This window comes from Vombatus ursinus, unplaced genomic scaffold (genome assembly GCF_900497805.2).
Source record: "Vombatus ursinus unplaced genomic scaffold, bare-nosed wombat genome assembly UNPS02014791.1, whole genome shotgun sequence".
Taxonomy (NCBI): domain Eukaryota; kingdom Metazoa; phylum Chordata; class Mammalia; order Diprotodontia; family Vombatidae; genus Vombatus; species Vombatus ursinus.
This window is the reverse complement of record NW_020954569.1, coordinates 81,842,101-81,868,638: the sequence shown is the minus strand read 5'-3', so window position 1 is coordinate 81,868,638 and position 26,538 is coordinate 81,842,101.

Genomic DNA, 26,538 nt, shown 5'->3' with positions numbered 1-26,538 from the left:
AATGGTTCTAATGTATTTCATTTTCCCCATATTCTCTATTCATTATATTGGAGCTTTTTTTCTTAGCATTTACTTTTTTTTCTCTATGTTGGTTTTTCTATAAGGTTTTCCCTTTCCTGTGTTTTTCCTCTTCATTATTCTTTCACTTTCTTTGCATACTTCTTGATGTCTCGAGGTGACGAAGGGAAGTTGGGCTTAGTCCCTAACTCAATCATCTTGCCAGAAGTTAACTATTATTTCTTTTTGATATCAATAAATCATAATTGGAGCAGCAAAGGATACGAATGAGAAAAAGGATAGTTGGGGATTAGAAATAAAAGAAAGAGGCCTGTCTATTTCAACAGATAAATGTAGGATTATATATACCAAATAATATTTAAATGGAAAGGGAAGGAGCAAGAATGAAGGATGGTATATAAAAACTAGCAAGATCAACATTAGGACTATTGGCAGAAAAATCCCTTTACTTTCCTGGTCTGTATAATTTGGAAATTTCCTTTCCAGACCGATATCTGCTCTAACACATAGTGTTAGAGAGTTATTTGAGGACATTAAGAAGTCAGGGTCACACAGCTAGTGTATGTTACAAGTAGAATTGGAATCCAGGTCTTCCTGATTCTAAGGCTGCCTCTTTCTCTTCTGCCTCTGGATGACTCTTCCACTGATTCCACATAGATATAGATATCCACATAGATTCATATTAAACCTATTTTCACATTAGCCATGTTGCAAAGAAGAATTAGAACCAAAGGGAAAAACTACGAGAATGAAGAAACAGAGAAAATAGTATGCTTCGATCTGCATTCAGACTCCATCGTTCTTTCTCTGGGTGTGGATAGCATTTTCCATCATGAGTCTTTTGGAGATGTCTTAGATCCTTGTATTGCTGAGAAGAGCTAAGTCTATCAAAGTTGGTCATTGCACAATGCCGCTGTTGCTGTGCACAACGTTTTCCTGGTTTTGCTCACTTCACTCAGCATCAGTTCATATAAGTCTTTCTAGGTTTTTCTGAAGTCCACTTGCTCATCATTTCTTATAGCACGAGAGTATTCTGTTACATTCATATACCATCTTGGCTCCGCCCCAGATAATATTTTTAAAGTGCTTAGCACAGTGGCTGGCACATAGCAAGTGCTACATAAATGCTTGTTCCCTCCCTACAGAATCATCTCAATGACTGATATCTCTCTGAAGGTATTGTAAGAAACCTTTTCCAAATGAAATCTGTTATTGTGTATAATGTCAGTCTCATTGTAGTTCTGGAAAATGTAGAATAGAAAAGCCATAATGTGTGTCTTAATAGAAAAGGGCTACACAGTTTCAGAACTGAAAATAAATCTACCTACAGCTTAGAGAGGACCCTTAGAGATCGTAAGGGTTTAAACCCTAGTTCTGCTACTTAATACGTTTAACTTCTGTTGCTTAACCTCTGTGAGCCTCAATTTCCTTATTTGTAAAGTGAAGAGTTGGAATATCAACCTCCAATCCTTTCTAACCCGATAGCTATGGTCATATGTTCCAATAAGTTGCTTGGATTTCACAAGTATGGGGGAATTGCACAAAATTTCTAACATAGTACACTTGGTCATAATGTTACAAAAAAACAAGGCTCCGAGTCAAGGTCAACAAGTGGCTATTATTACAGTAGAACCACCAAACAGGACCCTATTTAATGCATTTGCTGACAACTGTTTTATCCCTCATTATCTCAGGTGCATCTAGATATGCTTACCTTTGTGTACTTTTTGTTTGTTTTTAGACTCTGTGTGTGTGAGAGACAGAAAGACTGAAAGAAACAGAGGCCAAGAGAGAGAGAGAGACAGACAGACAGATAGAGAGAGAAATCAAAGAGATAGATAACCGTGCTTTAAAATTTATAGCTACCCCTCCCCCTAATCCTCATTTAACCACAAGAACTTTTGCTAGGCCCAAGGGCCTAGTCGCTGTACCTACTCCGTCTCCATAAAGGGTCCTTCTGTTCTGAACTCAGTCATATAGTTCTTCCAAGTTTGGTCCTGGGGGAACCTGACATTTAAATAAGAGGTGCAAGTTTCCCTTTTCTCATTTTCCAGCTTGTTAAACTCCCACTCCAGAATCCTAGGGTGGGGAGGGGGGAGAAAAATTAATTAAAGCTTAGTTTTAGGCTCACATCTAGGGTTTTCCCAAAACTCAGGAACCAAGAGGCACTCATTGTACAATATGAATTGGGTATTGGAACACGTATTTATTCCCTTCACACAAAAGGAACGCTAAACTCAGAACGTACTCTTAAAAACAGGGTTCACTAACAACTTATACTTACTGTTACAATCTGCGGAGAGACTGCTGCTTAAATATCACCAGGACATAAAGCAGATTGTAGTACTGCTAATTAGGTATTTTACATTATACTTCCAAACAGCTCCTAATACGCTGCTGCTGGTAAAACAGTGAGGCTTGGGTCTATCCTCTTGTTGGTGCTGACTTTCTTCAGTGAAGACACTTCTCCTGGTGCCAGTCAGATCCACTCACTGAATCCAGGCCCTCCAGACCTCTCAAACTCACAGGGTTGCCTCTAAGCTTGGAAATGTCCATATTAAGACAGATATTCATTCATCCAAGCTCAAGAAGGAGTTAAGTACAAAAAGTAGGAAACAAGTAGAAACTAAGTAAGTGCCCACCTTTTGGAGAATGGCTAAATAGATTAAATAAACTGTGATATGTGAAGGTAATTGTGTCATCATGCTTAATGACAAAATTGACAGTTTCGGAGGAAATAGGAAAATGATGAACCAATGCAGCATGATGTGAGCAGAATCAAGAGAACAAATTACAAAATTACAACTTTTCAAAGAAAGGCAACTTTGAAAGACTTTAGAATTCTGGTCAATCCAATGATCAATCATGAGTTCATAATATCGAAGAGGAAGTATTTTAACAACCTCCTTACAGAAAGGTGATATAGTCAAAATATAGACCAAGATATTTGTTTATTGGTCATGGCCAGTGTGGGAATTTGTTTCCTGGAAAATGAATATTGTTATGGAAGATTCTTTCTTTCTTCTATAATAACTCAATGTGAGAAGGAGCAGAGGCAGAAATAACAAATGCTTATGAAATTTTTAAAGTTTTGTTTTTTAAAAATATATATATTTAGCTTTTTAAATTTCTTTTTGTAGATGTATATATATATATATTATATATCAACAAAAAGAAATTAAAAAAGCTAAAGGCTCAGGCACAAGTTTACCTGGTTGAATCCTCCTATACTAGATGATACATGATCAAGGTTGCCATTATGCCAAAGTAGAAAAGAGATAGCTCCTCCCCACCTCTCACCCAAAGTTTCAGAGTTACATGATGCTGCCTGGAAATTTGAAAGGAAAAAGAGTGAGCTAGAATCTGAGACTTGACTAGATCACTGAGAGATTAAATTATTTGCCCAGGGTCATACAACCAGTATGATTCAGAGGCAGGTCTTGAGCTCAGGTCTTCCTCACTTGGTTAGAGGTCAGTTCTCTATCCACTATACCACACTGCTTCAAGATATAGATACATTCTTCTGGCCTCAGACCAAACACTTGACACTTACTAACTGTGTGACCCTGGGCAAGTCACTTATCCCCAATTGCCTAAAAAAAAATTTAAAAAAAGATATAGATATATTCTCCACTAGAGTCCTACTCTGATGGCTCATTATGGCAAAAGTGACTCTGGGTCTTCAGAGGAGAGATGAAGCCATGTTCTTCAAATACTATCTGGTTCTATCAAACCAAAAGTTTACAAAGTGCTGACCTGATAAAAAACTGTAGGTCAGGTATCCTAGAAACAACCTAGCTAAGTGGAAATAGAAGTTTGTTGCCAGTACTAGTTTTGTTTTGGTCCTAGAAACTCAGGAAGAGCATTGACCAAGATAACCAGTATTTACATAGCAATTTACCTTATTTGGTCCTCACAACTATCTGTGAGGCAGGCGTTATTAATATTCTCATTTTACAGATGACAGATGGAGAAGGTCACACAAAAAGTTTCTGAGACAGGATTTGAACTGAAGCATTCCAGATTCAGGTTATTACTCTATTTAGTGCACCACTTAGCTGCCTCCAAGATGTCAGGCCCAGTGTTTTACATCAATGGAGAGAGCAACTGTACTAATGAAAACATGGATTATTTTTTCACTTAATTTGTTTTAGTTTTCAACATTCGCTTCTATGAGATTTTAAGTTCTAAATTTTCTCCCCCTCTTTTCCCTCCTCCCTCCTCAAGACAGCTAGCAATCTGATATAGATTATAAATATACATTCATATTAAACGTATTTCCACATTAGTCATGTTGTAAAGAAGAATTAGAACCAAAGCAAAAAACTACGAGAAAGAAGAAACCAGAGAGAGGGAGAGGGGGAGAGAGAGAGAGAGAGAGAGAGAGAGAGAGAGAGAGAGAGAGAGAGAATAGTATGCTTTGATCTGCATTCAGACTCCATAGTTATTTCTCTGGATGTGGATAGCACTTTCCACAGAGTCTTTTGGAATTATCTTAGATTCTTTCATTGTTGAGAAGGACTACATCTATCAAAGTTGGTCATCACATAATGTGGCTGTTACTGTGTACGATGTTCTCCTGATTCTGCTCACTTCGTTCAGTATCAGTTCGTATAAGTCCAGGTTTTTCTGAAGTCTGTCTGCTCATTATTTGTTATGGAACAATAGCATTCCATTACATTCATATACCACAACTTGTTCAGCTATTCCCCAATTGTTGGGCATCCCCTCAATTTCCAATTCTTGGTGACCACTAAAAGAGCTGCTATAAATATTTTTGTATATGTGGGTCATTTTCCCACTTTTATGATCTCTTTGGGATATAGAACTAGAAATGGTATTGCTGGATCAAAGGATATGCACAGTTTTATAGCCCTTTTGGCATAATTCCTAATTGTTCTCCAGAATGGTTGGATTAGTTCACAACCCCACCAACAATGCATTAGTAGAAAACATGGATTCTTTAATAATGAAACAGTAAGTATGGAAATACTATGTGGGTATCATTAAACAATGTGGTGTGATAGCACATGTATAACCTATATCAGATTGCTTATCATCTCGGGGGGGGAGGGAAGGGAGGGAGAGATAAAATTTGGAACTCAAAACTTTAAAAAAACAAGGAATACTAAAAATTGTTTTTATATGTAATTGAGGAAAATAAAATATTATTTTTAAAATGTGGTAGATATAGCTGGGCAAATAGATGGACCAGTAGGTGCTAACACATACCACCACAAGCTCACGGATGTACCCCAAACTTGAAAAGGTTATGAATCACTTCTCTGGAAAGACTGAGTGATTGATATTTAAATTGATGTATTGATGCCTTTAGTTTTAGGTTTTCTTTTAATATTCCAGCCATTTTCAGATTCTTTTCTCCCTTCCCACTCCCCACCCTTCACACAAAGTGAGCCCATCTATAGCTGGAAAAAAAAGGCCTCAATTCAATTTCAGAAAAAATCAGCCTGAACAGTCATTTTCCTTTGGTTGTAGAAGCCAATAAAACCCCGAGCTGGTTGGTGATAGGAGCAGGTCACAACTTGAATTCAATGATGAAAAATGAAAGAACTTGCATAGAGAAGCCGTGCCTTGTTTCACATTTCATATGCCACCCATTAAAATTTCTTTTTAAAACAAAGCCCAGCATTCCATCAAACCAAACAACTTTGCAACACTGATATGTGCTTCATCTCTCCAGGGTTGATGCTCTGTAAATTATATAACTTATTAAATAGGATACAAATATGTATCTGTGCCATCTGCATGTCATCCAGATGATTATGCTTTGAGAAATTACCAAATGCTGAAGGAAAGATCACGTCTACTCTTGCTCATAACACGCATCTATATTTAGAGATGTCATTATTCTGCTTATTTTCACTGATAAGAAATGTTAATAGTCCTCACAGCAGAGAAGTTAGACTGTTCCCAAATGCCTACCCAATGACTTAGTAAAATTAAAGGCACCTTAAAAGCAGATCAAGGTCTCACTTCTTAAGTAATAATAGTCTGAGGACCTGAAGGGAGCGCTTCTAGTGTCAATGACAGATGCCAAAGTCAGACTCTCCCAGGGGCAGGATGGCTTTGGGACAGCTGGTTCTTTTTTCTTTTCTTTTTCTTTTTTTTTTTACTTTCCCTGATGCTAGTTGGAATGGGAAAGGAAATGGCCCTTGATTGAAGCCTCTGAAAACTCTGCCTAGTTAACCAGCTTGTCCAGGCCTAAATTTCTCAGAATAACTTTGTAGGTGTAATGTGGTAGCTATTTGGAAGAGGAGAAGGAGGAGGAGAAGAAAAGGAAAGGAGGAAGAGGAGGAGAAGGAGATGGGGGGGAGTGAAGCAGTAGGAAGAGAAGAGGGAGAAGAAGGAGGAGAAGGAGAAAAAGCAAAGAGGAAGAAAAGCTTGAGGTTTCCAAAGAACTTTTACTATAAGCACACACATTCCTCAGATGCCAGAAGTCAGGAGTTTTCACTGCTTAAATTTATCTCATCTCTCTTGGTTCTTTTTTGACCTCCTTTTCAGATAGGTATATCCCAGAGTTCTGTCTTGGGGATTTTCTTTTTCATATATTTACTCTCTTGGTGATCTCATCAGTTCTCATTTGGTCAAATATCCTCTCTATGAATCAAAGAAAAGGGAAAAGGACCTATATATACCAAAAAATATATAGCAGCCCTTTTTGTAGTGGCAAAGAATTGGAAATTGAGGGGCTGCCCATCAATTAAGGATTGACTGAACAAGTTACGATATATGATTGTGATGGGATATTATTGTGCTATAAGAAATGATGAGCAGGATGGTTTCAGAAAAACCTGGGAAGTCTTATATGAACTGATGCAAAGGAAAATGGGCAGAACCAGGAGGCTAATGTACACAGTAAAAGCAATATTGTTTTGTAACTGTGGTCAATTGTGAAAGACTTACTTACTCTGATCAAGACAATGATCCAAGACAATTCCAAAGGCCCCATGATGAATGATGCTATCCATTTCCAGAGAGAGAACTGATGAACTCTGAGTGCAGATTGAAATATACTTTTTTTGTTTTCTTTATTTTTCTTGTGTGTGTGTATGTGTGTGTGTTTTCTTTTGCAACATGGCTAATATGGAAATATGTTTTGCATGACTTCGCATGTATAATTGATATCATATTGCTTGCCTTCTCAAAGGATGGGGGAGGGGAGGAAATGGAATTTGGAACTCAAAAATTTTAAAAATGAATGTTAATTTAAAAAAATTAATTGGGAAATGTTTAATAAAAAATGAAAACATGTTTTTAAAATATGTATGACATTAAAAAGAATCAGCTCTATACTGATAATTCCCAAATCTATACATAACTATTTAAGCAGCACAGCGGACTTGGGCTCAAGAAAACTAAAGTTCAAATCTTGTCTCAGACATTGTTAGAGATGTGACCTTAAGATAGGTCATGCAAGCTCCTAATCTGGGAAAATGAGGATAGTAATAGCACCTTCTTGACAGGATTGTTGTAAAGATATTATAAATTAACATATATAAAACACTTTGCAAACCTTCACATGCTAGATAAATGCTATTATAATTATTCAGCTATCATCACACCAGTCCACCTGGCCCACACTCTGTACTATCTAGTCACTGGGTAATGGACAAAGGGATCCTCCCAGTGCCTCTGTAACCATGTCTTATGGACCAATCAAAGCCAGGTAAAGTGTGCCTGACTGAAATCTGGTGCATCCCTCCTTCATCTCAGTGTTCAGCCTAGACACTGCTCCATTCACTCAGAATTCTTCCCTTCAGTCGATAGCAGACTCGGCTAGTCTACAATGGGGAAAGTCCAAACTTTAATTTAGCATTTCTATGGAACAGAACTTACAATGTGCTCTCAAAACCTTACTTGTTAATGACTCCTCATAACAACAACCCTATGAGGTAGGCTGATATTTTTCTTTCCCTCAGCCTTGGACTATCTCCACCCAGCCGGCTGAGTAAATTCCAGTGGTTCCAGGCCCACAGGCAGAATTTCCAGGGGTGGCTGACCAAGAGCCCAAGCAGATACCAAGCCACCTGAGCCTGTCATTGATTCTGCAAAAGAACATACATAGATAAGAAGCCCAAAACAGCCAAGTGAAAGGAAAAGGCAGTGATGGGGAAGAGGTAAGAACAACAATCTTCATGCACCCAGGTCTTTGGATCTGAAAATCCATTGGCCCCCATCAGCTTAAAGAGATGCTTCTTTACATTTTCTTTTTTACCATTAGTTTTAAAACTTTATCCCCATCCCTATTTCATTTAGCCAAAGTTCTAGAGGTCAGCAGCTGGCTCAAACAGAGAATTTGACTTACAAAGCATGATTTAAAAAGAACTGAGAGTCCTTCACATTTTGGAAATGATTGAGAGGGAAAAAAAGATTTCCAGTAAGAAAAAAATGCAAAAAGAAAATACTGGAACAGAGGCTTTCCATAAATTGAAAATGTTTGCATTTGCTGAAGTCTGTGAGACTTTGCAGAGTGACAGATCATTGAGCACTGTTTGTTCTCAAAAAGAAGAGAGGAGGAGGCAAGATAGGCTCCAAAGAATCCCATATGGTAATATCAAAGTCCCTGGGAAATTCAGACCATTCTAGCAGCCCCACTGGCAAGCACCTCCTAGGGTGGCAACAGAAAGGGACCAAAGAGAGAACTGAAATACTGACTTTCAAATCTGGATCACCAGAGCATTCTTTAAAAGAAAAACATGGTAAGTTAGACATGCTATCCTTCCGTCACACTAAAACTCCACAGTCACAGAATCACAGCTCTAGAACTGGAAAGGGCCTCAGAGATGATCTAATCCAACCATTTCCAAAGGAAGAAAAGAAATCGAGATTTGGGGAGGTTATGTGACCTGCCCAAGGTTATTTTGATCGTAAGTGTAAGTGGCAGAATTTGAACCTAGTCCTTTTAGTCATTGTGGCATGCAGGAGACCCTGGATTCTAGAAGACTTTGCTAGCAGAGCAAAAGACTTTGAGTATTGGGCTTTGACTATGTACCTAGTGTCTGAAGACCAGCCTATAGAGAAGCTCACTACCAGAAGGCCTGACCACCGAGTGATAAGTGTTTTGACCATGAAAATGTAGATGGATAGATATGTGTTTGTATGTATATATGTACACACATACATGTGTGTATTATGTGTATATATATGTATATGTATGTGTGTATGCCAGTTCTGAATTCTGTGTAACTTCCTCACCTTCTAAGTTGACAATGGTAGAGTTAGTAGAAAAGGAGGTAAGGTGTGCTAAGAATGACATCATTTTTAGACTATGACAATGATCATAATCTGGGACCTTTCTCCAATAGCCAATGAGATGATAAAACTATGGGAGGGACTGAACCATATCCACACTGGCGTTCTTGCTGGAAATGAAACCAAATGATAGAAAGAAGTTGATCTAAAAGAAAAGACTACTCACAGATTCTCTTCTTCAAGATAAATAAAGGAGGTGCTGTTTGCATCGGGCAAACAAAAGCAACAATATTCCATAGGATATTTGGTTATCTTTTTTTTTTCTTTTTGGTGAGGCAATTGGGGTTAAGTGACTTGCCCAGGGTCACACAGCTAGTAAGTGTCAAGTGTCTGTGGTCCCATTTGAATTCGGGTCCTCCTGACTCTAAGGCTAGAGCTCTATCCACTGTGCCACCTAACTGCCTCAATACTTGGTTATCTTATGTGGCAATGCTCATTGTGAGTTTGAAGAAGTAGACCATTAGGAAGATAACTGAAACTTGTGTACCAAGGGCCACTAGAGTGGGTAAAGCAGAGATGACCTATGAAGTTCTCAATCAAATCTCCTAAAATAGGAGCTCTAAACCTGTGGTCTATCAACTTTGAAAAAACATTCTGATAACCATGTTTCAATATAATTAACTTTCTTTGTAATTCTGTGTATTTTGTTTCATTCAGTTGAAAACATTCTTCTTAGAAGGGGATCATAGGCCTTACCAGATTGCCAGAAAGGGCTATGACACAAAAAAGGCTAAGAACCTCTGATCTAAATGGACTCAGCATATACTTTGATACTTTATGACCTCAAAAACAGAGCCCACAGAATTTGGAAAGTTATAGTAAGGATCAAAAAATGAAAGGAGTACAAATCCTTTTAACTTCTCAGTAGACTCATGCCTATGTGCCATTAATATTTCCTTCAATAGAGTCAGAAGATTTGAAAGCCAGGCAGTCAGTCAAAATGGATTTATTAAACATGCACTATATGCTAAGCATGGGGGAATGCAAAGAAAGACCAAAAGAAATCTGAACAATAAGAAAGTACTCCCTGACTACAAGCAACTTACATTTCTAACAGGAGGAACACCATGTAAATAGGTACATAGGTACATATTTTCTTCAGAAGGTGATATTTGATCCGAGTCTTAAAAGAAACCAGAGAATTCAAGACAGAAAAGTGAGAAAGAAGAGCATTCTAGGCATGGGGGACATCCACTGCAAATGTAGGAAGAAGATTGATGGAGTGTCATGTGTGAGGAATAGCAGGCAGGTCAGTAGAGCTGAATCATAAAGTACTTAAGAGAACGTGATGCATGAGGTGAGCACTGAATAGTATCATACAAATGAAGCTGACTTTATTTTTAAGGAGAAGACATCATTTCAAAATCAGGAGTCTTCATGCAGTTGGGTTATTGACTGTTTAGAACAAAGGTCAAGAGTCAATGTCAAATTAGAAGAAAGGATAAAGATGACAAGATGTTATTTAATTCAATTATAACAGCTTCAATTTGACCTTTTCAGAAATGCTTTCAAATCCTTCCTCCCCCCCCCAAAAAGGAGAACAAAAAAACAAAGACATTGACTTGGGTATTATGTTTTAGTGGGAGTAAAAACAAAAAGCAGGGATAGCAATCCTGATCTTAGAAAAAGTAAAAGCAAAAATAGACCTAATTAAAAGAGATAAGGAAGGAAACTGCATTGTGCTAAAAGGTACCATAGACAATGAAGCAATCAAATTAGAACAAGGAATAGTCTACCCGTCAGATCTATGGGGAAGAATTCATGAACAAACAAGAAATAGGGAGTGTTACAAAATGTAGAATAAAGAATTTTGATCATATTAAATTGAAAAGTTTTTGTACAAACAAAACCAATGTAACCAAAATTAGAAGGAAAGCAGTAAGCTGGGAAATAATCTTTATAACAAATGTCTTTAATAAAGTCCTCATTTCTCAAATAGATAGAGAATTGAGTCGAATTTATGAGAATCAAGCCATTTCCTAGTTGATAAACGGTGAAAAGATATGAACAGGTAGTTTTCAGATGAAAAAATCAAAACACTGTATAGGAATATGAAGAAGTGCTCTAAGTCACTTTTGATTGGAGAAATGCAAATTAAAACAGCTCTGAAATACCATCTCTCACATCAATCAGATTGGTTAATATGACAAAAAATGGAAAATGATAAATGTTAGAGAGAATGTGGGAACATTGGGACACTAATGCACTTGGTGGAGTTGAGAACTGATCAAACCATTCTGGAGAACAATTTGCAACTATGCCCATGGGGCAACCAAACTGTGCATAGCCTTTGATCCGGCAATATTACTACTAGGTCGTATCCTCAAGAGATCATAAAAAAGAGAAAAGGATCTACATGTGCAAAAAATTTATAATTAAGCAAAAATTAATTAATTAAATTTAATTAAAAAAACATAGCTTTGACTATATGGACCTTTGTCAGAAAGGTGCTTTCTCTGCTTTTTAGTATGCTGTTCACGTTTGCCATAGCTTTCCTTTCAAGGAGCAAGTATCTTAATTTCATGACTGCAGTTGCCATCTGCAGTGATCTTTGAGTTCAAGAATATAAAATCTGACACTGCTTCCATTTCTTCTCCCTCTATTTGTCAGGAAATGATGGGACCAGTTGCCAAGATCTTAGGTATTTTTTATATTAAGCTTCAAACCAACTCTTACACTCTCCTCTTTCACCTTCACCAAGAGGCTTCTTAATTCCTCTCTGCTTTCTGCCATCAGAATGGTATCATCTGCATATCTGAAATTGTTGATATTTCTCCCAGCAACCTTGATTCCAGCTTTTGATTCATCCAGCCTGACATTTCACATGATGTACTCAGCATATGTTAAATAAATGAGGTGACAATACACCGCCTTGTTGTACTTCTTTTCCAATCTTAAACAAATCAGTTATTCCATGTTTACTTCTAACTCTTGCTTCTTCTAACATACAGTTTCCTCAGGGACAAGTGAGATGATCTGATATTCCCATCTTTTTGAGGAATTGCCACATTTTATTGTGATTCCACTCAGTCAAAGGCTTTCATGTAGTCAATAGAGCAGAAGTAGCATTTAACTTCTCTATGGTTTAGTTAAAAATAATTTTGAATTTGAAGTGAGAGGACTCAGATGACCTTGGAACAGATCCAGGTCCTGTCGCTTATCTGGGTAAATTCAAAAAAGTGGATTCTCTCTGAATCTCAGTTTCTTCATCTCCAAAAAAATATGGCTTCTATGGTCGCATCTAAATCTTATGTTCCTAGGAGTCTGGAAGAACAGAGACTATCTTAGTCTGGAAACACTTTATTGTCTTGACAAGCAGAAGAAATAAGATGGCCAAAGGCAATATGAATTAGAAAACATGTTCATTTGCAAATCAAAATGGAGGACAATAACAAGATTATAAACATAGTCACCTCACAAATTATTAAAAAGAAATTAGAAAGGAAATTAATCTGTAGAGTCACTGTTTTCTTGATCTAGTAATCACAAGCACTCTTTTCTGGCCTGGAACTATGCCCAGGGTCCCAACTCCTGCTAGTGCTGCTCCTTGCCCTGTGACTATAACCCAGAATCATGTATGGGCAATGCAAGAGAGTCCTGCACCCAATGCCAGCAAATTATCCCCTGTGATCTCCTTCTGACCAGTTTCTGACCCCCTTACTGTCTTTGGGCTAAGAGTTCTGGAACCCTCCTCAGCCCAATTCAATCACCACCACCTCCTCCAAGACCTGTTGCTGGCTTACCAGGGCACACACAGCTTGTGCTGGTATGGTTTGCATTAGACTGTGTTTCACTCTTACTCCAGTGAGACAGACCTTTTCTGCTGACCTTCTTAGTTGTTTTGGGCTGGGAAATTGTTTCATCCATTCCTTTTGTTGGTTATGTCACTTCAGAATTCATTTTGAGGCATTATTTTTACATTGTTTAGAATGGAATTTGGGAGACCTCAGGTGAATCCCTGCCTTTACTCTGCCATCTTGGCTTCATCCCTCTCTAATCTCATTACCACTAATAATGGAACTACCATTTTTAGACTGAATGTGTTTGGTGAAGTGGCAATGGAGAGTAAGGAAATGCAGTTAGGAAACAGAGCTGTATCTGACCAGATGCATAAAGAAGAAAGCAATGCTGAAAGTAACACTAATGTTTAAAAATATCCAGAAATCAACTTTCATTGTATATCAAAAAAAGGAAGATTCCAAAAGAATGAAAAAAATGACAGATAAGTACCTTCACCAAAAACAAACAAATAAGTAAACAAAAGCATCTGAGAAACAAGTACTGGTCTACACGCCTATTTTCTCTTCATTATGAGAATGGTTTATGCATTCAGAGCCTTAACAATAATGTTTTGGATGAAAACATGAAATGAGAATGAGCAGGCTTTTAAAGTTGGTTTCCTAATGTAGATAACGATTTTGCAGTTATGAGATTATCTGAGAGGTGTTGAGAATATATCTATTGCTTGCTAATTCCCAAAAAGCATTTGACATAAAACAGATGCAGATTCCAAGATTCTCTTCAAACAACTATCTTCCACACAAATTAAAAATCATAAACTGTTATATAATGGGTGCAGGCACTGAGATTACTTTGTTAAACAAGTCAATGACTATCAAAATCAAATGAAGTATATAGCAGGAAAATATGAAATGAAATCATTCAAAAGAGAGCAGTATAACCATTCACACCAGAGAAACAAAGTGGATTTTAAAATTATTTTAATGGTATGTCTTTTGAGACTGGGGATATTGTTGAGTTAGACCATCCACACATTCATCTATCTTAGATGGGAGCTGCAAATAGGCAATGACTTGAGCCCAGAGGAGACTTACTGTATCATACTTGAGAAAGAGGAAATCATGCATTACTTTCAATAATTTCAAGCTGCTCCTTGACAAAAAAGCCTGTCTCATGAACCCAATATTCTTCCAGTGATCCAACATGGTTATGAATCATAGAACACTAAGATGTTACAATATGAGAACTAAAATTGCAAGTGATCTAAAAGATAACAGGAGAATACATGGTAGATTGTAGCATATTACTAATGACGACTTACACATGAGAAGTGGCATAAGACATCATTGAGAAAATGTATGATTTTAAGGGAGGTGATATAGTAAGAATCAATGACAGGAGATGGACAGGCACTGCAAATATTAAAGGAACTGGAAGAAGGCCTTAAGCACATTGGGTGGAAACTCTGCAAGGTAGTTTCAGGAAGACCAATAAGAATCACCCAAGATGAAAAGATGTAGACAGATTGCAATCTGTACTGGTGGAGAGAATGACCATTCAGAGGAAATCACTGAATATAAGTTCTAGTAAAAGACTGGTGAGCCATTATTGGAAAAATATCTAATTTGAAGAATTAAGGCAATAGAAATCATAGACTTAGGACAGGAAGGGATCATGGAAATCATCTATTCCAGGGGTGAGTAACCTGCGTCCTCGAGTCCACATGTGACCCTCTAGGTCCTCAAGAGCGACCCTTTGACTGATTCCAAACTTTACAGAACAAATCTCCTTAATAAAAAGATTTGTTCTGTAAAACTTGTACTCAGTCAAAAGACTGAACCCAAGGACCTAGAAGGTCACATGTGGCCTAGAGGTGGTTCAGGTTCTCACGGTAATAGGCAACAAGGTCAGGATTCGAACCCACTTTCCTTTGACTTCAGATTTATCATTCTTTCCACCACACCACACTGCCACCTACTAAGATAGGATTCAGACATAAGAATCCCTATTTACTAAGCAGGTCCTTTGGCCAGATAAAACACAAAATCCTGCTCATAGTGCTTCTCTGCCTGAAAAGCAATTACTTCAGAAAGTTCCAGTTTCTGAACAGTAATAATCATATTTTATTAAGTTTATAGGACCCAGGACTCCTAACTCCTCATCCATTGCCTCAGTGATAGACAATCCAGGCTCCATTTATAAGACAAAGCCATCGAAAGGAATCAGAAAATTCCTTTTTTAATTGAATGCAGATTGCCACTGGAGAAAGAGCTATAATTTCAGCAAAAAGAATGGCAAGACTGTCCTTTCTGAAATGCCTGAAAAGGAAAAATGAGCCAGACTGCTTTACTTTTAGGATATTTCAACACCACTCTCCCTTCTCCCCACCCAAACCCCAGCAAAAAATAAACAAAACAAAAACAAAAAAGAAATCAAAGTATTTTTCTTTGAACATATTCCTGACATGAAATAATTTAACCCAGTAGTAGATAGGAGATAGGTGTACTGTGTTTTTGTTTCTGTTTTTCCATACAAGACTTCAAGATTAATTCTTTTGACCTGTCAGTTTTATGAGCTAATTCTTTCTCTTGGTTAACTATAACTTCAAAAAAAAGCCCTAGATTTCCAAGCCCTGGTGGCATGAATCTACTGCATCCCATGATTCCCCATTTTGATTGAATTTTCCCCATTTAATTCAATTGATCAAGGAGATATTGTTTCAGTATTATTTAGATAGCACCCTAATCTATGCCTATTATAGTGAAGAGGAAATTGAGGTGCAGAAAATTATTTGTAAGTGAACACACCAAAAAAAAAAAAATCTGTATTGGAACAAGGATTAAACAGATCCCAGGTATCTTAACCACAGTTGATTAAAGCACACCACTTCTCTATAGTTTTAAATAAATAAGAGGGCTCACTTCAAATCATAAAATGTTAGAGCTTGAAGGGGCCTGAGAGATCACACAGCTCAGAGACTCTGAACTTTTTGTGCGTCACAGACCCCTTTGGCAGTCTGATGAAATAAAATCCATAGGATTACAATTATATTGAAATAAAGTTATCAAAATATTTTTAAAAAACAAACTCATGAAGCTCAAGTTAAAAACACTTTATCTAGTCCTATTCCATCATTTTATGTTTTGTAGGAGAGGAAACTAGGCCTAGAGAGGCTGCAACTTGCCCAAGATTAGACAGTGAATGATGTCATAGCCAGATTTCCTGACCTCTCTTCTAGGACACTTTCCCCCATACCAAATTGTCTTCCTTAAAAGAAGGACAATTTGTATCAGTAAGAGGATAACATTCATGTAATGGTTGCTCAGGGACCATTTGGTACAGATTAGGAATGGCATGACAAGTTCTGGTGCCAAAGCCTCAAGAAAAAACCAAGCTAAAGGGTTAACACTACTCCCTTTTACCTCCTACGAACAATGATTTTAGTTTTATTTTAATCCAAACTTTTGGAAATCATGCATTAATTGGGGACTTTTGATACCAAACCATGTAGATGAGAGTAGGACATCTAGACAGAATGCCAAAGCCCATTAATTAATATGAATGCTCAAGTAAAGAGTAAGAGAGTTTGTGTTTGGGATGGAGTGGAACAGTTGAAAGTTCCTGGAAGTTTTGATTCAAAGATCAGAAGTTCCCAAACTTATTTGGCCTACTGCCCCCTTTAAAAAAATTATAGAGTACTAGCCCTGGAGTCAGGAGGACCTGAGTTCAAATCTGGCCTCAGACACATAACACTCATTAGCTGTGTGACTCTGGGCAAGTCACTTAATCCCAACTGCCTCACAAAAAATAAAAAGAACAACAAAAAATTACTTAGTGCCCCCCCCCCATGGAAATCTACTTTTTAAACCTTTTAATCATTTTTTTTAAAATTTGCATCATTTTAAAAACATATAAAATACACATTTTGTTAAAATGACACATCTTAAATTCAATAATTTATTGTAAATTTGTGGGGGTTTTCTTGCATTGAAATTTTGATGACACAATATTGCATCATGTAACTGTATAGTATCACATTGTAAACAAGTCATTACATGCACATATTCCTGCCAGTGCATGCTGGACTTCCTGACAACGCATGACATGCTCACCTACCAACACTTGCTTTCTAAGACCTGTCAGCAGATTTGACCACTGACTGGTTATAACTTACATTTTGTGCATTTATTTGGGAGATAATGTAATCACTATGACTTTAACTCTGTTACACAGCAGATGAAACATGTATGAACGGTTTTTCAAAATTTGCTTATCTTCTCTGTTTTTCCTATACTTCCACCACCCCCTTATTTTTATTCAATACTTTCCAATTGCACCCAAGGATACTACCACCCCCCTGGATTGTTGCAGCACTCCCAAGGGGTGCTATCACCCTCTGAGAACTATGCAGAGATTAATGGAGTCAGAGTGAGTTAGAAGACATCTAATCAAGCTTGGGGAAAAATGGCTGGTTTAAATGATGACAGCTTCTAGCAATTAAAGTTTAGTGAAAAAAGGTACTAAACTCACTTGTTCTTTTTCTTTAATATCTTGCAAAAAAAGGATCACTTAAAACATAATGATTACTTAAGTTGGTCAAGGTTATTAATTTGAGATGTTTGAATTGGATTACATCCTCATAAATAGGATGATTATACCCAAAAGCATGTAAACTCTTTCTTTTGATTAACCATAATTTCGAGAAGTCTAAATGTTCAGACCATAAGGCCATGTTGCCATGCGCCTCCTGCATCTAATGGGCTTTACTTTTCTTCTATCAGTGACTATCTTGGCTTAACTCATAGTGTCCCCTTTTGATTTCTCACTTCTACCATCTCTCCATCTCTGGGATGTATGAGATGTTCAGGTAGGACTAGCACCTCTGGTGTGAGGGCCTGCCAAGACCTTTTCAGGGCTGCTCATTTACCTTTGGAGTCCACCTGTCACCCAACTCTCACCTGTGGCTCCAAGAAGCTATAGCATGGGCAGCAGCCACATCCTAGTAAAACCATCTTGGCAGACTACCTCACAGGCCTCAAACCTGTTAGTGAATTAGGAGGATGTCTACCCCAAGCATGTGATGACTTCCCCCAATGAAGTGGGTGGATGAGAACAATTTGTTCCAATGGCCACGAAGGTGTGGAGTGCTTAGAGCTTGGTCAGACATGGAAGATACCAAGGTATCCACTGCATCCTGAGCCATTGCCAGTAATCCCATCTTTTGTCTTGTCACTGGAGTTCGATGACTCTGGGAGAGTTAGATTGAACACTTTGTGCAACTGTACCTTACTGAAATCTAATTCATGCACTAATTAAGACATCACTCCATAAAACCATTAGTCCTCTTGGAAACGGAAGAATGAACAACAATCATGTCTCCTCTTTGGACTAGGTTTTTGTCATGCAGCTAGTCTATGGGAGTGGATATAAGCCTCTTGTTTTCTCTCTACACCCTGCTTTCTAACAACACACAACTTTTGCTCTGTTTTTTATCTTATTTTGTTTTAGAGATTTTAATGCTAAGGACCATAGTGAATCATAGGGATAATTAGAATAACAAAGATAAAATGGACAAGCTTACAGTCTTAACAGTTCATTTTAACCCTATATATTCTTTTTCTTTCTTAGTCACCCTCTCCAATGCTGACTAACTACTTTTTTTCACGTCTTTTAAAGAGACAATCCTGCTGAAACTTGAGGACCCTCTTCATTTCCCAGACTAGGTCCTCTTAGAATTCTCCACTTTCTTCCAGTCACTATTGATCTAATTGCCAAATCTAATAACCTTTTCTCAGTTTTCATCATTTCTGAACTGTATGTAGTACTTGACACTGTTGACCGATTCTTCTTGGATTCTTTGACCTATCTAGGTTTTTATGACATTGTTCTCTTTTAGTTCTGATCCATCTGACCATGACTTCTCAGTATCCTTTGCTGGTTCATCATCCAAGCCACACCCACTAACTATGGGTACGCTTCAAGACTCTATTCTATGATCTCTTCTTTTATCTACATTCTTTCTTTTATTGATCTCAATCAACCATCCCAGGCTTAATTATTGTATCTGTGTAGATAATTTCCAAAGCTCTATATTCAGTCCTAGTGAGCATTTCCAGCTGGATGTCAAACAGCCATCTCAAGCTCAACATATTCAAATAAGAACTCATTTTCCCCTCAAACCTAGCCCTTTTTTTTTTACTTACCTACTTATATCATAGACACCCCCACCCTTCCACTCATCCATGTTGGCAATGTCACAGTCATCCTTAATTCTTTACTCTTTCCTACTCCTTACTTGATAAATTGCTACTTATCAATTCCATAGAATCTTTCATCTCTATCCCCTTCTTCTTACACATGTGGCCACCTCTCTAATTCACCTGTAATTCACCTCTTACCTGAACTAAAACCATAGAATGTTAATTCACCTCTTACCTGAACTAAAACCATAGCATTCTATTTGGAATCTTTCTCCTTTCCAATCTATCATACACACCACTCCCCAAAGTGTAGATCCAATCATATCATTCTCCATATCAGTTCAAGAAGAATCAATTGCTTCCAATTTCCTTTCCTAGGATCAAAGACAAATTCCACCTTTAAAGCTTTCCTAATATGGTTCTAGCCTACCTTTTCAGACTTATCACACGTTAGTTCCATTCATATATTCAGCATTCCACTCAAATGGGTGTACTTGCTATACTTCACACATGACCTTCCACATCCTGTCTCCATAGTCTGTCCCCCATGTCTGGATAGCATTCCCTCCTCACTTCTACGTGTTAGAATCTCTTTAAAGTTCAGCTCAAGTACTATTTCCTTCCTTGATGTTTCCAACTGTTAGCATGCACCCCCAAAGTTACCTTGTATTTATTCTATCTGTATTTTGTACCTACTTGCATGTGTAATTGTTGTTTCCCTGACAGAATGTGTGCTCCTTGAAGGCAGGGACTGATTTGTTTTTGTCTTCATATCTCTTGTGCCAAGTGCAGCGCCTGGTACATAGTAAGTGTTTGATTGATTGTGCTTGTTGATTGATTGATTCCTTACTTCCTTTTTAAAGGGAAGCAATGCAAAAAAATAGTTTCATGGTTTCTTCTACCACTACCCCCCACCTCCTATTGCTGATAGGGTAAATCCAGCCAGGCTCATGCAGAATTAAAACAAATCTTACTGAGTTTCTAAATTGGCATTCTGGAAGCAGGATGAAGCCATCCTACCTAGTGAGCCCTTTTTCTCATTTTTTCTAGAGTCCTAATGCCCCTCTTTCTCAGCTGAAGTTCATGGCCATGGATGTAACTGCTTCTGAATGAACTCCAATTTAGCAAAAACAATCAAATATTAAAGCTTGAACATGCATATATGTATCCTGTGTCCAATTTAGATAAAAATAACTACTTAACCTGTCATAGTACTCTGAAAGTTCCAACATAAAAAGTCTGAAAAAATCTGTCATGCTCTTAGCAACCACTGAATGTGAAGCTATCCATCTTCCATGACACCAGATATATCTAGGTAAAAACTGAAGAAAAAGAACCAGCGAAACATTTATGTTTCCAAATATCCAGATGTTTGGCATCATGTAGATTTAAACTCCAGGTGCTTGACTCTGTTTTTCATTTTCTATCTGAATGTTGGCACCAATGTTGTAAAGACCCAGACCCAGACAGCTCATGTAGTCCCTGGGAGACTTGACCTTCCCCTTCAGATAATGCCAGAACTACATTCTTTTCCTTTTGATTTGCAAGAAGCATCCATTACAAACCTCCTGAGTTCACAAGACTTGTGTGTTATGAAAAAAAAAATCAATCTATCTTTAGAGTGAATTCATCCTAATCTTTCTGCCTACTCCTTTTTGCCTTGGGGTGAGGGTGGGGGGAATGCTGAATAATAAAGAGATATAGAGGGGAAAGTGTGGAACCAGCTTTCCAGGTGATAATTGAATTCCAAGTCTTTCATTGGTAATCCCCTGTCTACAATCAAAGACTGGAAAGACTGTGTTCTCTTATGTCTCACACCTGCTGGTAGCTGAGCTCATACATTCTCCTCAATTGATGTCTCCTAATTGACTTTTGGGAGAGCTAAGTGTAACACTTTCCTCATGCAGACTCCAGGCAAGATTCTTCTTCCAAACATTTCCACCCCTACTTTTAAGTGTCCTCCTTCTCTCTCTTTGCTTCATCACCCAATCAGACACTAGGAGGCCTCATAAGTCCCCAAAGCCTTTCCTTTGGCAGTAATTCTACTTGGGGCCTGACCTGACAAACTCAGACCTTTCCTTCTCCACTTCTTTATCCTTTTTGAATCTGACCCATTCTTTAACCCATTCTCTCAGGACCCCCATATCTGCTTGGTGACAAGGAGTAAAAATGGTTTAATCAGGTGAAGGAATCCTCAGTTAATATGCTAGCTTGTCTGTTTTCCCTTCCAACAGATAGAATGCTTAACACTGACAATTACTACTTACAATTAAAAAAAATTCCTCTCACCAACTTTGTGAAACAGGTAATACAGTTGTTTCTTCCCCCTTATTTTGTATCTGACTGATTTGTGATTTCACTCATATGGGGAGCTCCCGAAATAGTCAGGCCTGTGTTTTAGGAAGATCAATTTGGCAACTGTGTGGACAATGAACTAGAATGAGGAGAGACCTGAGGCAGGGAGACTAATTATTGCTATAGCACAAGTGAGAAGGGAGCGATAAGGGTCCGAAGTAGGTTGGAAGTTGTGTGAATGGAGAGAAGGGGATGAGTGTGGGAGATATGGTAGAGGTAAACTTGATGAGACCTTGAATCTGATAGGATATGGGAGCTGAGAAAGAGTAGGGACTCTAAGGTTGTGAACCTAGATAAGTGGAAAAGTAGTGGTACCCTAGAGGGAAACAGGGAAATTGAGAAGAGGAATAGGTTGGGGCAGGTGGGGAAGATAATGAGTTCTGTTTTGGACATGCCAACTCTAAGATGACTCTGGAACATCCAGATTGAAATATCCAATAGGTAGATTGTTCGTCCTTCATTCTCAAAGAGGACTAATGACATCAGGAGACTGATGTCCTCACTTGGAAGAGAATTGGATTTAAGTGAGGCAGAGCTGTGCAAAATCCTCAGCCTCACTCTCCTCCAGAGTCATCAGAGTCCAGCGGCAAGACAAAACTCAAGAGGACTAATGAAGGCCCCAGATGCAGTAACAGACCTTGGCCTTTTTAAGCTAAGATCTTTCTCAGATCTCAGTTTGTCTGAGACAACACCCATTCAGTGATGAAAGACTAGGCAAGAATTGAGGCAAAAGATGACCAAGTTGCCTTCACCAAAGAATTATTCTGGGAGAGGAAGACCCTCAGAGTTTCTGGCCAGAGCAGAAACAATTGCTATTTATATTCACTCTGAGCCTTCAAAACCCAAACAATGAAGGTGATGTAGAACTGAAGCTCAGGAGTAAGATTAGGGATGGATATATAGATCTATGAATTTTCTTCATAGGAAGAAAGGAAACAAGCATTTACTAAGCACATACTATCTGCCAGACACTGTACTAAGAATTTGCCAAATATTCCATTTAATCCTCACAGTAACTCTGGAAGGCATGTGCTATTATTGTCCTCATTTTACAGATGAGGAAACTGAGGCAAAGGTTAAGTGGCTTTTACTCACTTAAGTGACTTGACTCACACAGCTAGTGTCTAAGGATTTGTTCTGTGAAGTTTGGATTCAATCAAAGGGCCACCCTTGAGGACCCACATGGCCTCTAGGCTGTAGGTTCCCCATCCCTCGTCTATCCTATAAAATAAGGGGGTCAGACTAGATGGTCTCCAACACATTTCTAGCTCTAGATGATACTGAGGTAAGGATTATGGTCTAATGAGCCTGAATTGGCTTGTAATCAGTCACCCGCCCTTGGAGATGATGCCAGATGGGTCAAAGGGTTGATGCAAACAAATACCTGAAATACAGTTAAAGGTTATTTACCTGGAAAGCAAGTTTGGCTCACAAATGGCACTATCATATCCCTGAACAGAACTAAGACTGAGTAGAAAAGCTTGAAAAATCATGTGCAGGCAATTGCCTTTTAAAAAAATATTCTAAAATTAGTAGAATTTCAGAGTCATAAAGATGATGAAAAATGTCCATTAATAATCCCCCCTGCCTTCAGCTGAAGCAATGCTCTCAGCACATTTTTATTAAAGAGCATTTACCCTTTGTTTATTTATAAGGATCCTGGTTTGAAGCTCGGTTCAAGGCAAACCTAGCCCTGTGCTCTGATAACAAATTTGTTCCACATTGTGTACACTTGGAGCAGGCCTCCAACCTCCCTCCTGCACAAAACACAAACTATTTTCTTCAGCTCTACTTACCAGGCTCTGCCTTAAGGACTTGCATTATTTAGTCTACAATCCAATGAGCAATAGACTTTATTCCTGGGAAAAAAATTTCTCAAAAGAGTAAATAAAACCTTTTATTGATTTCTTTCTAAATACTCTCAAATTTAAATGCAGGTTCCTAATATGTGGAGGATTTGGAGGGGGTATCTCTGGCTCTCTCTGTGAAGGACTGTAAAACCACAAAACAGGAGGATGAGATAATCTATATACAAGGTACTGATATAGATATAGATATAAAAACTGTATCACTATCTCAGAAATCCCCACAGTACCTAGGAATTTTAGTGATCTAGATCCTTTGTTTTATCCTCCCCCACTACCAGATCCCAAGATAGGATTTTAGGATCATAAACTCAAATGATTTTGATCAGTAAGGGACCTTAGAAATTATCTATTCTAAAATAGCTATGCTTTTTAGCACCAAGACTCCATTACTGGGCTAATACCACAATAAAGCCATTAATATGAAGAAAGTTGTCATATATACCAAAATATTGATAACAGCATATTTTTGTGATAACAAAGAATTGGAAACAGAGCATATGCCCATCAATTTTTAAGCACATAGTGGTCTATGAATGTAATGGAATATTCCAGGGTTATAAGAAATGATAAATGTGATGAATATCGAGAAGCATGGAAAGATCTACATGAACTGATGCAGAGGGAAATAAGCAGAGCCAAGAAAACAATGTATACAACAATGTAGATGGAAAGAACAAGCACACATAAAAAATCAAAAGTGAATGTTGTGTTATTTATAGCAGATCTTTTTGTGGAGGTAAAGAATTGGAAATTGAGGGGATGCCCATCAATTGGGGAATGACTCAACAAGTTGTGGTGTATGATTATGATGGAATATTACTGTACTATAAGAAACGATAAGTGGGATGGTTTCAGAAAAACCTGGGAAGACTTACATGAACTGATGCAGAGTGAGGTGAGCAGAACCAGGTAAACATTGTACACAATAACAGCAATATTGTAAAATGATCAATTGTGAATGACTTAGCTATTCTTAGTAGTACAATGATCCAAGGCAATTCTGAAGGACTTACAGTGAAAAATGCTACCTACCTCCACAAAAATAACTGGTGGAATCTGAATGCAGATTGAATCATACTTTTTTTTTTAAAGAAACTTTATTATTCTGGTGATTTTTTTTGGGTATACATTTTCTTTTGCAATATAACTAATACGGAAGTACGATTTGCATGATTGCACTTATATAATCTATATCAAATTGCTTGCCTTATCAAGGAAGGGGGCTGAGAGGGAGGGAGGGAGAGAATATGGAGCTCAAAATTTTTTAAAAATGAACATTAAAATTTTTTGTTTACATATAATTGAGAAAAATAAAAATGAAAAGTTAAAAAATAAATGCAGTAAAATTACAACATCATACATAACTCAAAAGAAGAGATGTAAGAAGACAATCTCAACCCATTTCTTTGAGAGGGCAGGAGTCCACAGGCATTATATATTGCACATTTCAAGAATTACTCAATGTGTTGATAAGTTGTGCTGCTTTTTTTCTTCTTCTATACTCTTTTTTTCTTTTTGGTAAGGCAACTGGGGGTAAGTGACTTACCCAGAATCACACAGCTAGTGAGTGTTATGTGTCTGAGGCCAGATCTGAACTCAGGTTCTCCTGACTCTGGGGCTGGTGCTCTATCCACTGCGCCACCTAGCCCCCCTCTTTTATACTCTTAAACACTATTAGTTATGTGAGATGGCTCCCTGGGAAAGAAAGGGAGAAGAATACTCTAGAAGCCTATGATGATGTAAAAAACAAAAGACATCAATAAAAGCTGGTTTAAAAAAAGCCCCTTATCTTGTAGATGATAAGACTAAGATGCAGAAAAGAGAGAAACGACTTGCTTTGTACATAATAGGAACTCAGTAAAGGCTTCTTTATTAAATATCCCTTTCTTCTCTTGAGTTTTAAAGTGCTCTAAATTTGATTAATCTCTATCCCTCAAACATGATAGGCTTCCTTGCATTACTGTTCATAGGTTGACTTTGTTGTTGTTGTTGTTTTGGTTGAGTCATTTTTTTCAGTCATGTCTGACTCTCCATGACCCCATTTGATATTTTCTTGGCAAGGATACTGGAGTGGTTTGTGATTTCCTTTTCCAGCTCATTTCACACATGAGGAAACTGAGGCAAACAGTGGTAAGTGATTGTTCAGGGTCACACAGCTAGTAAGCAAATCTGAGGCCAGATTTGAACTCACAAAGAGTAATCTTCCTGATTCCCAATCCAGTGTTCTGTCCATAGTGCCAACTAGGTATCCTTCACTGGCTAATAGTTTGGGCTATTCAGAGTTAAGACTTCTCTTTGCCATGTCACCCTACAGAGATTAAGCTACGGTATTTCCAAACTAAAACAACTCAACTGTGAAATGACATCAAGCTTCCACGTCCTCCCAGCTGCCATTTTGAAAGTTTATGTTTAACATAACAGTGCCAACCATAGAATCCTAGAATTTTCAAACTTGAAAAGATATAAGAGATTTTCTAGTCCAAAGCAGATCAAGTGCTATTCATAATTAGTCAATATCATAGTTGTAGATTTAAATATGATTATTGTAGCAACTCCTTTAGGGCACATGCTCTCTAACATAAATTTACCGACTCTGACTTCTTAGAGGGCAGCATAGGCTTGTCAATTTAGGACCTAGAAGGGCTTTAAGAGTCTTCTCATAACTGGGAAAACTGGAAAAGAGAATGGCAGAAACTCGGCATTGATCAAAATCTCACACCATATATCAAAATAAAGTCAAAATGGGTTCATAATTTAGATATAAAGGCTGACACTGTAAGCAAACTGGGAGAGCAAGGAATAGTTTACCTATCAGATTTGTGGAAAATAGAAGAATTCATGACCAAACAGGAGATACAGAACATTATGAAAAGCAAAATGGATAACTTTGATTACATTAAATTGAAAAGTTTTTGCACAAACAAAGCCAATGCAACTAAGATTAGAAGGAAGGCAGAAAATTGGGAAAGAATTTTTACAACCAGTCTCTCTGATAAAGGCCTCATTTCTAAAATATATAGAGAATTAAGTCAAATTTATAAGAATACAAGTCATTCCCCCATTTATCAATTGGGGAATGACTT